Source organism: Harpia harpyja, chromosome 21 (assembly GCF_026419915.1).
Source record: "Harpia harpyja isolate bHarHar1 chromosome 21, bHarHar1 primary haplotype, whole genome shotgun sequence".
In the NCBI taxonomy this organism is placed as follows: Eukaryota; Metazoa; Chordata; class Aves; order Accipitriformes; family Accipitridae; genus Harpia; species Harpia harpyja.
The window spans coordinates 4,006,145-4,018,432 of NC_068960.1; the positions used below are offsets into that span (position 1 = coordinate 4,006,145).

The following is a 12,288-nucleotide window of genomic DNA, read 5'->3' on the forward strand; positions in this document are numbered from 1 at the left end:
TCACCAAGTCCAACATAGGATGTTACTCATACCAAGTTAAAAGATTTGACAAACTCTGTGTGTTCTACAACAGTACATGCCATTACCTGTGAGTTAAGTGCAGATTCAAAACCAGCTTTGGCCTCACTGGAAGGTCAGAATGACATTACTCAAAACCAACCATACTAAGGCATTCTGTTCGGCAGATTCATGGTCACCCATTCCACTTTTCCAGCTAACTGACCACAAAGAGAAGAAACCTGGAAACAAAGCTCCTTACCACAAGTTTTTTTTTAAAAAAAAAAAACCAAACAAAAAAACCCCACCAAACTGCAGAGGGAAGTAAAGAAAGCCATGAAGCTGAAGAAAACACAGTGGAATCTCCTTCCTGCTTGAACACTCACCATACTTACAACTTTTGCTTTGCAGAATTGATAGGACTGTAAAGTATGACTTCTGCTCTTTGATCTGGTTTGCTAGGAATTTTTCTAGAAATGCAGTTAGGAGATTCCACCAATCATCAGCTTCGCCTCTAATGCAACTTTACTTTGCTTCATGAACCAGAAGAAATGTATAATATTAATGCTGATAGAATTGATTTCACAGATTATGTGTTCTACTTCCAAGATCTTAACTTGAAGGAAATACTTTAAGAAGTTAGGCAGTGTGATTTGGAAGCATATGAGTAGGTGAGGTTAAGGGATTCAGCACTGAGGAAGACCAGGACAAAACAATTGCATCTTTAAAAAAAAAAAATCAAAATCTAATTCACAAACTATTAGTAGTAGCTGGCTATAAAAGTATGTTAAAAGTGACAGGAACAGTCTAGTGGGCATCACAATCAGCATGGCTTTACATAGAACACATCTTTCTGCATGACAAAAGGAAAATTTTACAATTTCCTTGAAAAGCTTTATTTCAAACATATACCTGTAAGTAGATATAACATACCTCCAAACTCTCAAATATGACAGCATGAGAGAGAATTAAAAGAACAATATGTGTTGAGACTTTTGTAAGGAAGTGATTACAATTCATCTACTAGCTTGCTAGGAAATTAGCTCCAATTCCCTGAGATTCTCTGTTAAGTAAAAAGGTAGCAAAAATGTCATCTAGCAAAGAGGAGTAAACACTGAGTTGAAGCAGACCCTGTAACTAAAGTCAGTTTGGAAAAATCTACTTTGTAAAGAAATCAGGGAAGTGCATCTAAAGCTTTTTAATACTGGTTTGTAATGATGAAATGAATGCTGTATTGGCTGGGAAGACCAACCTTCATCCAAGGAGCACAGTTTCATGCGAAGCGTCCACAGACTGGACTCCAGTCTTCTGGGCAGAGTGCTACCACTTAAGCTCCACTGGACTGCTCTGAAACACGAATTAATTCTTACTATTCATAGAGATGACACTTATTGCTGCCATCTATGGCTGATCACTCAGGAGAACAAACAACAAACCAAATCAATCCTAACAAAAACATATTACCCCCCAACTCCCGCAAAATTACAACAGGGCTGAAGTACAAAGTTCCATTTCTAATTCCCCCAGAGCAGCTTGTAAATTATTTCTTACCATACTTTTCTTCCCAGTACTTTGTTACTTCAAGCTAGCATATCTTTCATTATAAGATTGAAATCACTCAGCTTTGCTAACAAAGACAAAATGATGACTCCCAAATCTATGTAATGTCCTACGGGATCACAAAAGTACCAGCACTCTGTCTTCAAGAGCAGACATAGATACTATTTGGGTTGGAATATGATAGCCACTGCTTTCTGTGGTCCATTCTCCTTCCAGTTCACTCCTCCAGCACAGATAATCATTAAAGCAAGGAAGCTACAGGGCACACCCTTCCTTGCCTATTCCCACCAGCATCCATACAGTTCTGCAGGTTGACAGGGGTTTTTTTTTCCTCTCAAAGAAAGTAAATTGTTCTTCTGAGGAGAAGGGCCTTTTCACATGCTATAATGTTGAGTGTATTAGCTTATGTAAATCAGACACTTGAAATATCTGACCAAAATAGGCTTACGTGCATCAGTTGTTTTGTTGTTTGGTTTGTTTGGTTTGTTTTTTTTTCCAGCTACAGTTCAGCAAGTTGGGTTGTATCAACTATCTGTGCAGCAAATGCCACCAGAGTAAAATCCAGGCTTGACAGCTATTCTGGGCTGCTGGATTAGAAGTGTTAGCTGCATTAATGGCGCAATGAGAACAAAGTTGTCTGCAGCAAGAGAGTGATGAAACACTGGTTAAGTTGGTGTATCTCAGCTCCTCCAGAAAACATCTGCTGTTTAAGCAGCCATCAGGTAATATGATTCTTAAGGAGTTTCACCCATTTACTGTCCTCATCTTCACAAGGTAGAAATTTTCAAACTCATGGTTTTTGTGGGGTACATCTTCCAAAGGCGAGGCTATTCTGCTGCTGCTGGACAACTACTCTGACTAAGCTTGTTCTTGAATACAAAGGCGGCCACAGGGTTGAGGTGGACCAGCAGGCCTACCTGAATATAATGCAGTAACACAAACAACAGATTTCAGTGGTATTCTAACAAATATATTTCGTTCAGTAAAAACTATAAAGCAGCTCACCAAATGAAGGGATTAAAACTTCCATCTTTCATTTTCAGCATGTTTAAAGTTGTCATTCTTGGGCAGTAAAACAAAGAGTTTGGGGTTTTGTTTCATTTTAATAAAAAAAGAAAAAACATGAGCTTTTTCTTGTCTGAATATCTCATAGATAACAGCATTTTTCAGTAGTCAGGAAAAAACACAAAACAGGACAACACATCAGGAAACACCACACTTGATCACTATTAAGATAATCAAATAAAAAAAAAAAGTTATCCATGCAAGCTATGGAGTGCAACATTTCACAGATATAGTATGGAAGCATAAAACTAAGAAAAACGAGATGCTAACACACTCAAAATAGAGCTGAATCCTGTATTATGCATCTCCTCAAAAAAAAACAACCAACCCACCCACAGACCCCCTAATCCAGTCCTTTCCATGGCTGCACCACTACAAGAGTTACTGCATACCACCTCAACCACTTGCCCAAGGATGCCCTGATGGCATTGCAGAACTAGCACCTCTCCTCGACCCTAGGAAGCACGTTAGGGTTTTACTAGAGTGCTGCTTTCTCCTGCTGTCTCCATCTGGCACACCAGTCCTACAGGGCCACAGCCAGCTGGCACAGCTCAGAACAGCCTTCGGGCTGCTCTAGACTACACAAGGAAGTAGGCCAGAGGAAAACCAGTACCATAAAGAGCTAATTTACAATCCCATTATCCCATCATCCTCAACTATATGCAGCATGAGCATGATCTAGGCACATGCCCTGTGACCAGATGCTTTAAACCAACAAAAAAAAAGTTAAAACATCTTAACAGACTTTGATTATAAAAGACACAAATCTTAACTTAGAGACAGGCCTGTTTAAAGAGGGAAACAAGTGGCTCATAACTTGATTACTTAGAAAAACACTATTCATTTCATTAAATTAAACATCATATGAAAAGCAGATTTTCTGTAACAGCTGATCACAGATTACAGGCATTCTACACTCCCTGGTTCATTTATTTTTCACAAGGAAACTGGAGTAGAAGCAAATTATTTACATACAGGAATAAGTTCTAGTGACGGCGAACATAAGACAAGCTTCACATATCAGGCTCAGCACACACTACTACATCATGACAGCCTGCAATACTTACAATAGCAGGTACAATCACACAACTGTAGCAGTAACAGAGGTTACTTCACAGAACCTTTCAAATGAAGTTAGCATTAGCCACACTTTACTGAAGAAACCATTAGTACGTGGAGAACATTCAAACACAGTCAATCTGTCAGTGGCAAAGTCCAGAGGAAGGCAGCAGTCGCACACTGGCAGCAGTTGTTACTCAAACTGCCGTATGCAGCCTCCAAGGGTCACCACTCAGGTCCTCCCCCATCACCCAGGCACTCCTCCCCTCAAGCTACCAATGCTACAGCTGTTTGTTCAACCCTACGTTGACACATAACACAGAGCCAATTCGGCTGAAATATTATTAAGAGGAGAAAAAAGTGTTTTTCATCTTTATCTGTTCCTTCTGGTTCACAGCACAATCGCACCAATGCAATACAGCGAATGGTACGACAGCAAGAACAGGCAGCCAAAAGCTGGTAATTCCTTAGACTGTTAAGGAAAGACACACATACACCCACAGCTGAAGACCTGGATTTCATGCTCCCCACTCGCTAGTCTTTGGTGATAATGCACAGAAATGTCCAAATTTCACATCTCTTGCTCATCTCTGGTAAATCAAATATTGCCCTATCCTGTATCTGAATGGCATTTTTCTCATCCAAACCATTTGCCAATTCCATCACATACTTGTGTCTCCCTAGTACCAACTAGTTTTTAAATTTTAATTCAAGCTTTCAAAATTTGTCAATTTGCGAACTCACCCTCTCCTTAATGTTGTTTTCTTGTGTTCTTTTTACCACTGCTTAAAACAACTTGTCTGCAGAAGTTTCAACCTACAGGTACAATGTGCTTGGAGACTTAAATTGCTTGCTTTATAAAGAATTGCTATAATAAAGTAATTCTTCAGGTTACCGTTAAACTAGAGTTCTGTTTTTCTACAGTCAGACTTCTGCAGTATGCAGCCTGGGACAGACAAAAAACTCCCACCTCCTACTGCCCAAAATCCTTCAGTAAGGGCCTGAAAACTTGCATTCCAATTATGAGATGTCCCTGTGACCTCAGACATACCAGGATCTCTCCCCTCAAGTTTCCTTTTTGTTAAATACTTAACCGCATGGATGAACAAAAGATTTACTTAGTGTCATAAAGCAATTTCTTTTATGCTCCGTGTGTATTTTTCATTTTCACACTTGGCACTATTTCACAGATATACAGTGATATACTCTGTATAATTATGAACTTTGGTACCACTCCATTGCACTTTGTGATTTAGGTGCCTTCAATTAGCCAACAAGTGGTTGAGAGCAACTCTTCTGCATGTGCAAGTTTGAATCAATTCTGGTAACTGAATCAATGCAAAAAAATTACAAGGAAATGCAGGAAAGAAATTGCATTTATTGGGGCAACTCTGGAACTTGCACATCAAGAAAAATTATAAGAAGTAGAACTACTATGTGACAAGGAAACACACCACTAAGGGTAGAAATATAATATTATGCTGGACAAAGTGTGAGATCAATTTCCTTCGGGAACAGCCTCAGAATGACAGAAGAGAGCCTTGCTCCTCTTTATCCACATAACTGCAATAACTCCTAAAACTATTTTCACCGCTTTCCTTATTCTGTTCTGCACATCACTGTTAAGATCACCTGACAACCTAAACCACAAAATGTAGTCATGAATGACAAAAAAAATTGAGTGTTAATCATTCAGATAAACATATCCAATAATAAGCTGGGGGGGGGGGGGGGGGGGGGGGGGGGGGAGAGGACGGACGGACATGCTTGCTAAGAGACCATGACAGAAGTCAGCAATATACAGAAAACAAGATTATATGAGAATTCCACCCTGGTCACTAGCTGCCAAGCAGAACAGTGATCCAGTTTAAGAACAAAACTGGGCAGTAATATGAAGATAATGAAGCACAGCAAAGAAAAACATAAAACCTTAAGACAAATTTTGCAATTGTCACTGCAGGGCACAGGGTCACAAAACCTCACCTAACACAAATGAGGTACTGAAATCAGTCAGCTATCTCAGCTGTCTTCACTTACAAAGTCGTCATACATCTGCTGTGCAATAAATCTTACCTTTATTTACCAAGTATATTCTAAAGAAGGTCCCTTAAAATCTGACTTGCATGCAATAACAAGTTTGAATGCACAGGACAGAAGCACAAATACCAGTTAGGCAAACTTTATGGAATAACATTAGGTGGTTCAAAGACACAACAAGGGCAAGATTCCTCTTGTTTGTTTTTTTTTCTTTAAAAAAAACCAAACCAACACAACAGAAATCGGGGGGGGGGGGGGAGGGGGGGAGACAAAACTAAAGGTTATAAGCTGCTGTTTTCTCTCCTTGTGCTAACACACACTGAAGTAACAGAATTCAAGTCTGTACTTTACGCAAAACAAAAGCAAAACATACATATAAAAGCCCTGGCAGTCAATTCAGTAAGATGAATCCAAAGCCAAATCCTATTTAAAAAAAGGCTACTTGGATGCATGAACTTCTGAGTGACAAGCGAAGCAATCACCACAAATGGAACTCAGTGCCACGTGAGTATTTGATACTCCATCATCCCCATCACTTCACTATATTCAAATACTGCAGGGTCTTTCATGCATTTAGGCAAAAATAAAGTTGTTACTAATTTTGTAACTTTTACTCTTTGGGTTTATAACCTACAGCTTAAAAAGTTGTATGTAACACACACACACATATATGTATATATGGATGAAAACTTCGTTTAATATAGTAGCGCAAGAGTTGCAACACAGAACTCCAGATTAAGATGCTAATGAAAAAGAAGAGATATTCTAATAATCTCTTAACTGAAATGTAGATTAATCATCTCTGCAATTTAGTTCTACATAAATACAACTCATTGAATTTATGAATAATTATATTTTTACATCTTACACGTATGCACAGAAGAGCTCAGCTTTGTGTGCAAACCAACTGTCACATTGCAAAACCAGCATAAGAACAAGACTATGTAAGCGTAGTTAAACCTAGGTTCTCTTTTCAGACTTATTACGAAGCCAGCATCATGTTTAGCAAGCTGCTTCTCACTACTACTTTTAATATGAGGATATTTAAAATATTTGACATGCTTAATGTCAGAATTTGTTACAGGACATGAGAACTTGCACTAGCTGCAATATTTATGCTAAAAAGACAAGTTGGTTTTTTTTTTTAAAGTGTGTTGAAAACAACTTTTGTTACCATGTCCACTTTTTCCTTTTTTTTTTTTTCACCTTGTCTAATACCCAATTTTTTTATTCAATGACAAATTTAGTACACTGTAGACCTTCACAGAAATATTTCCCAGGGATATGCTGACATCACCAGTGATACTATGCAAAAGGTAGACAAGTACAGCCATGTTAATTTCAAGCTCCATTAAACACAGGAAAGAAAGAAGGAGAAGGGGGGAAAAGTTATCTTTACCAACTTGGAAAAGCAGCAGAAACAGACAGAAAAAAAATAAGAATATTTATTAGTGTTACATATAACTGAGAGGTTTTAATAAAAAATAAAAACAAACAAACACCTTCTTGCATAACATTCTACCTAAGTAGAGAACTGAAAAAAGTCAAGTATTTGCTGCATTTCACACACAAAAGAACCTGACAAGATAAGAGTACTTGCCTCTCATCGGCTACCAGCTGATAAAGTGAATCTCGGGTTACTTTGAGTCAACTGGTGTCTGGTAGCAGTTCACTTTACTGATCATCAAATAGGTCTTGAAATAGATAAAATTATTCTTTTTCTTAAAAGAGAGAGATCAACATGGTGGAAGCTGTCCTAGCACTAAAGTAAACCACAGAGCATTCTGGAGTTGCTATGCAAGTTCCATTAATGTGGTACCACTGCTCGGAAAAAAGGTGTTTTGAACCAAATAGAATGCAGGTTAATTTTGCAATGAGTAACTCTTTACAACACTGGTAATATTACTAGCTAATGCAGCAACATTCTTAACTTGAATTAAGCAGAGTGTACATACAGGACAGCCAAATCAATATGTAGAAGAATACAAGTAACAAGACAGAGCTTTCATCCAGTCAGAACAGATCTATCAGCTTCTAGAACTGCTTCTGCTAAGAAAAGGTTCCCAATTCAGGCCTCTTGGATAACATATGGCTCTCCCAATGCTCCAGCACTGCTCGCTGACAACACAGTCCAGGATAACATAATAAACTGTAATGACATCACAGCATTTCACCCAGTTAGCTCCATCGCCCATAGGTTAACAAGAGACTGGAGATAGCTACTCTACGCAGCTCTTTCTGTCCGTGTCTAGAAAGGCTCTAACAGTGATGGCTCTTTGCATGGTTAACAAAAAAAAAATTACTTTTAAAAAATATAGTTCTAGTAAGTCCAGCAAAATGCATACAGGTCACCTTCAGTTTGCCTTTCTTGTGATGCCACTATAATTGATATATAAGCAAGAGTACATATGTATCTCCTCACCTTAGATGCTGCCACATGCTACAGACACATTATAAATAGCTGGAGAACCATGGGAATACAAGTATTAAAAACCTCAAACCCAACGCTTTCAAGTAGCTATCAGTCAAATGAAATGGAAAGGTGTGGCTGATAAAAAGAGTCCTCCATCTACCAGGAAAAAGACATCAAGAAACCGTAGTTCCAAGTCAGTCACACATAAACAGGAAAAAGTATGGGTGCTAGGTTTAATGTGAGAAACACAAGCTTTTAAAACCAAGTTAATCTTTCTCTGGTTTAAAACAAATCAGCCACCGTTGGGAATCAAACTAACAGTTGCAACAGCACTTCTTACAAAGCAGGATCCCCAGAGTACATCCCAAAGGCAAACAAATTTTTTTTTTTTTTTTTTTTTTTTGCTCAGACTCAAGTAGTAGTAAGTCAGGAGAAGGGGAGTCAGCAATTCACAAGCAGGCAGCTTCCACTATCAATCAGTCAGTAGCATTTGCCCGTCGATTTGTTACTGCAGTTACTAAAACAGAAAATCCTCAAATGAAAGAAGGAGAGCAGAAGATCTGAAACTCATTTGCAGCTCTGGTTTCACGTTAACGCTACAGATTAAGGCCTGAAACAAAAATGAGGATATCAGCTAACCTTTGTTTGGGGTTTAAAGCTTTGATGGCTTAAAATAAAGCTCAACAGATAGTCCAGCAAATCAAACAAAGCCATTCCACTCTGCTCACCTTCACACTACTAGCTGTCATTCTAGTTTTAAAGCTTTCAACATTTTCAGCATCAAACAAATAAGATCGTTGACTGCAGACAAAATTAAAGAGATGCTACAACTGCTCCTGACCAACAACCTGGCTGTTAGCAAGCCTTAACTGCTCCTAAGACTACAGAAAAAAAAACCCAAAAAGAAGCCTTCTTGTCCAGCATATCCCTATTTTTTTTTTCCTTTGTCAGCTTGTGCGGATCCATCTTCTTTCTCTGCAACAGGGAACAAACAAAAGTACGGGAAAAACTGCATTTATTGTGCTTGTTTGTCTCTCCATCCGTGTTAAAAAAAAAATAACAGAACAAAATAGTTCCAATACAACTATTATTCATGAGTCAGCTTCGATGACAGAGATCTGTGTAACCTTTACATCAGACTGTAAGTGTTAACCTGAGAAAGAGATATGAGCAAGTGCTCAGTTAAGTCCCGATGGTTCAGATCCCACAACTCAAGAACTGCTATTCACCACCTTGCACCTCATGGCACAAGACTAATTCCTAACCTTTGGCCCAGAAACCAACCATTTATTTAAAAAAAACATGGTAGAGGATACAAAATAGGGATTAACACCACTAGGAAGAGGAAGGTCTTGTGTTACATTCTTCTTCGGTGCCAAAGACATAAGCTCAGTGGAGCATCCTCAATCTGGCTCGTCCCACATATGCAAGGCTCTGCCGTGTATGGAGCTAAAATCTCATGTCTGGATATCTCTCACACCAAAGATCGTGTCTTCACACCAAGAGGAAAGAGAACATTACCTTCAGCAGGTCTAAGGACCTTTTTACTCCTTAGAGATTAAGAACTAAGGAAGATTGTTCAGGTATGAAACCGAAGAACTCCTGAACAATGAAGCTTGCAGTTGATTTTGACACTTCTTATGGGCTTTCAGGGAGGAGGTAGTCCCCACAACACATGGCAAAGAAGAACATCCTTCCTGAGTGAATCAGACAGTTCACATAGGCAGCCAAAGCGGAGTATGCAGCTGAAAAAGAGACATGCTTCTTGAATCCTGGACTCCTCTTTCAAATTCTCCACAGGATTTGTAATCCAGAAGTTTGGTGCATATGCTAAAAACGTTAAAGAAAAACAAGCTAAGATTCCCTTATTAATTTAAGCAATCAAAACACCGAGCCTGAGAAGGCGGCACAGCCTGGTAAGGTTCCTTGCCCATCTGTTACGGTACAAAGCAAATCGCCTAAGCAACACTTCCCTGTTCCTGGACAGGTATATGGGGCAAGGCTGCAAGGGAGAAAGAAAGCCAAGTGAGCAAGCATGCCTCAACAGGCATCAGATGAAAAGTTCCACCATTAGCTTACCCTGTGACTGCAAGGTCATTTTAGCAAGAACTAAACACGATGATTTAGACTGTGAACCACAACCCTTGCTACTGAAAACATGACATGGCATTTATTTGCTAAGATACTATTAAGCTTTTCCTACTTTGAAAGTTAGAAAATTAACCAAAGTCATTTCGGTTTTATGTATCTATGAATCAATTATCTGTCAAATATTATAAGGAACGAAGGACTGAAGTCGCAAGTACATGGGGAGAAGGATACCTGAAGAAAGGTCATCATCTATGTAAGAAAATGTTACTTCATATCTGAAAGCATCAGTCTGGAGGGTCCATGTAAAGAGAGAATAATGGAAAAAACAACAGAAGCTCTCAAACAGGAAGAAATATGCTAGAATGCACCCGCTGTCAATGAGAGTGTACAACCCCTGACAGGCAATTATTCTTTGATCTATTGGCAGAAGCACAGAACAAACATTCTGAAATTCCAGATAGGACCTTGTGCATATCATGACTGTGGTCATGATGAGCAGTTTACTTTTATCATCAAGAACCTTTTCAGAGCAGTGATAATAAGAACCATTCAGAACAAGAAAGACAGTTTTCCTCCAAGGTGTATAGTCCAGTAAGACAGAACTTAATTGTAAATTCCGCTGCCCTTCAAGCATTGAAACCATTACTTACCAACTCCCAGACACAAAGATGCATCTACATGTCTAATTGCTCACTAATGGGAACCAAAAACCATATTCAGCACTGCAAAAGAGATTTTTCTCATCTCTAATTCTAAAAGAATAAGCAAAGCGTTTGAAGTGTGACCCTACAGAAAAATGGAAAAAGCTGACACGAAAGGCTGGCCTAAGTCTTTTTAGCATCCTCTGTCTGTCCTGTAATTCCTGAATGGGGGGTAGTGGTGTCAAATTTAAGGACCTCTTATACAGTATTACTTAATTAAGTGTAAGGTAATTTCCACATCAAAATATTCAAGGTAAAGTCCACGACCTACAGAAACATGAGCTTTGCCATCAACTTATTAAACAGATTCTAACGATCACAAATTAAAAATCAAGAGTTACAGGTCAAAGTCCTGAAGCCAAGACAGTCAACCCTGATTTTGTGCTACTTCACATACAACTTAAGCCTGAAATCTAGTTCCAACTTTTAATCACAATTATTACAAATTCAAGAGTCATTCATCAGATTTCTTCTACTGTCCCTTTTCCTGTTCCACTCTTCAAACAGTGTGACAGACCAGCTTTTGTCTTCGCTTAGGCTTTCCCATCAGCAACACATTTACACCATGGCAAAGCCTTTGCCTAGAACACCATGTACTACGACGGCTGCACTTTACTACTTTAGCCAAGATGCAGAGAGGTGAGGCAAGCTACAGCCTTGCTCCTTCGCGTAGATAAAATGATGCACCATGACGACAGCTCAAATCCCGGCACAGAAGAGGCTTCAGAAGCAAACATACGCCTAAAACCTTCACCAGAATTCCAGTACCTACAAAGGTATATACATAATTACCTCTCGCTTCTGACTGAGAATTCAAATACGTGTTCAGGAGATAGCCTTCCAACTACAAACTGTCCTTTACAGCTATTCTATTCAAAACGCTAGCTGCAAAGCATACTGAACCGAGAGCTGAAGCTCATAAAAGCTTATTTGCAGAAAAGGTACGTATTAAAAATGAATAGCAAACAGCAAGCAGCATTAAAATGGTCTTCCAAAGCATAATGCAGCAGGCAGTGTAAGTAAAGCAGGAGGAACGGACACTTTCTGCCCCCTGCAGTTTCCATTGCTATCTAGATTTTTAAGACAGCCTTAGAAGGGATAGTACGTTACCATTCTAGAAACCTAACAATTTACATCAGGCTATCACCAGACAGCCAAGACATTTTTTACAGCTAGGTTCATCTGACTAACAGTTAAACTGACCAATGCTTCCCACTAACGATCAACTACATATGTCGAATGTTTGCTGCGATGAATGATGCGATTGTCCTTGGTTTTGCAACAGAGAAGAAAACCACCTTTTACCAAACCTTTAATTTGACCTCATCGTTTTGATTAGGAGTAAGAACAAGAATCCTCACCAAT

The 12,288-nt window shown here is 39.0% G+C and overlaps 1 protein-coding gene across 3 annotated transcripts in view; it reads right to left on the reverse strand.

Moving 5' to 3' along the window:
• USP22 (ubiquitin specific peptidase 22) overlaps positions 1–12,288 on the reverse strand; it is a 111,372-nt gene that overhangs the window by 96,341 nt on the left and 2,743 nt on the right. The window lies entirely within an intron of this gene.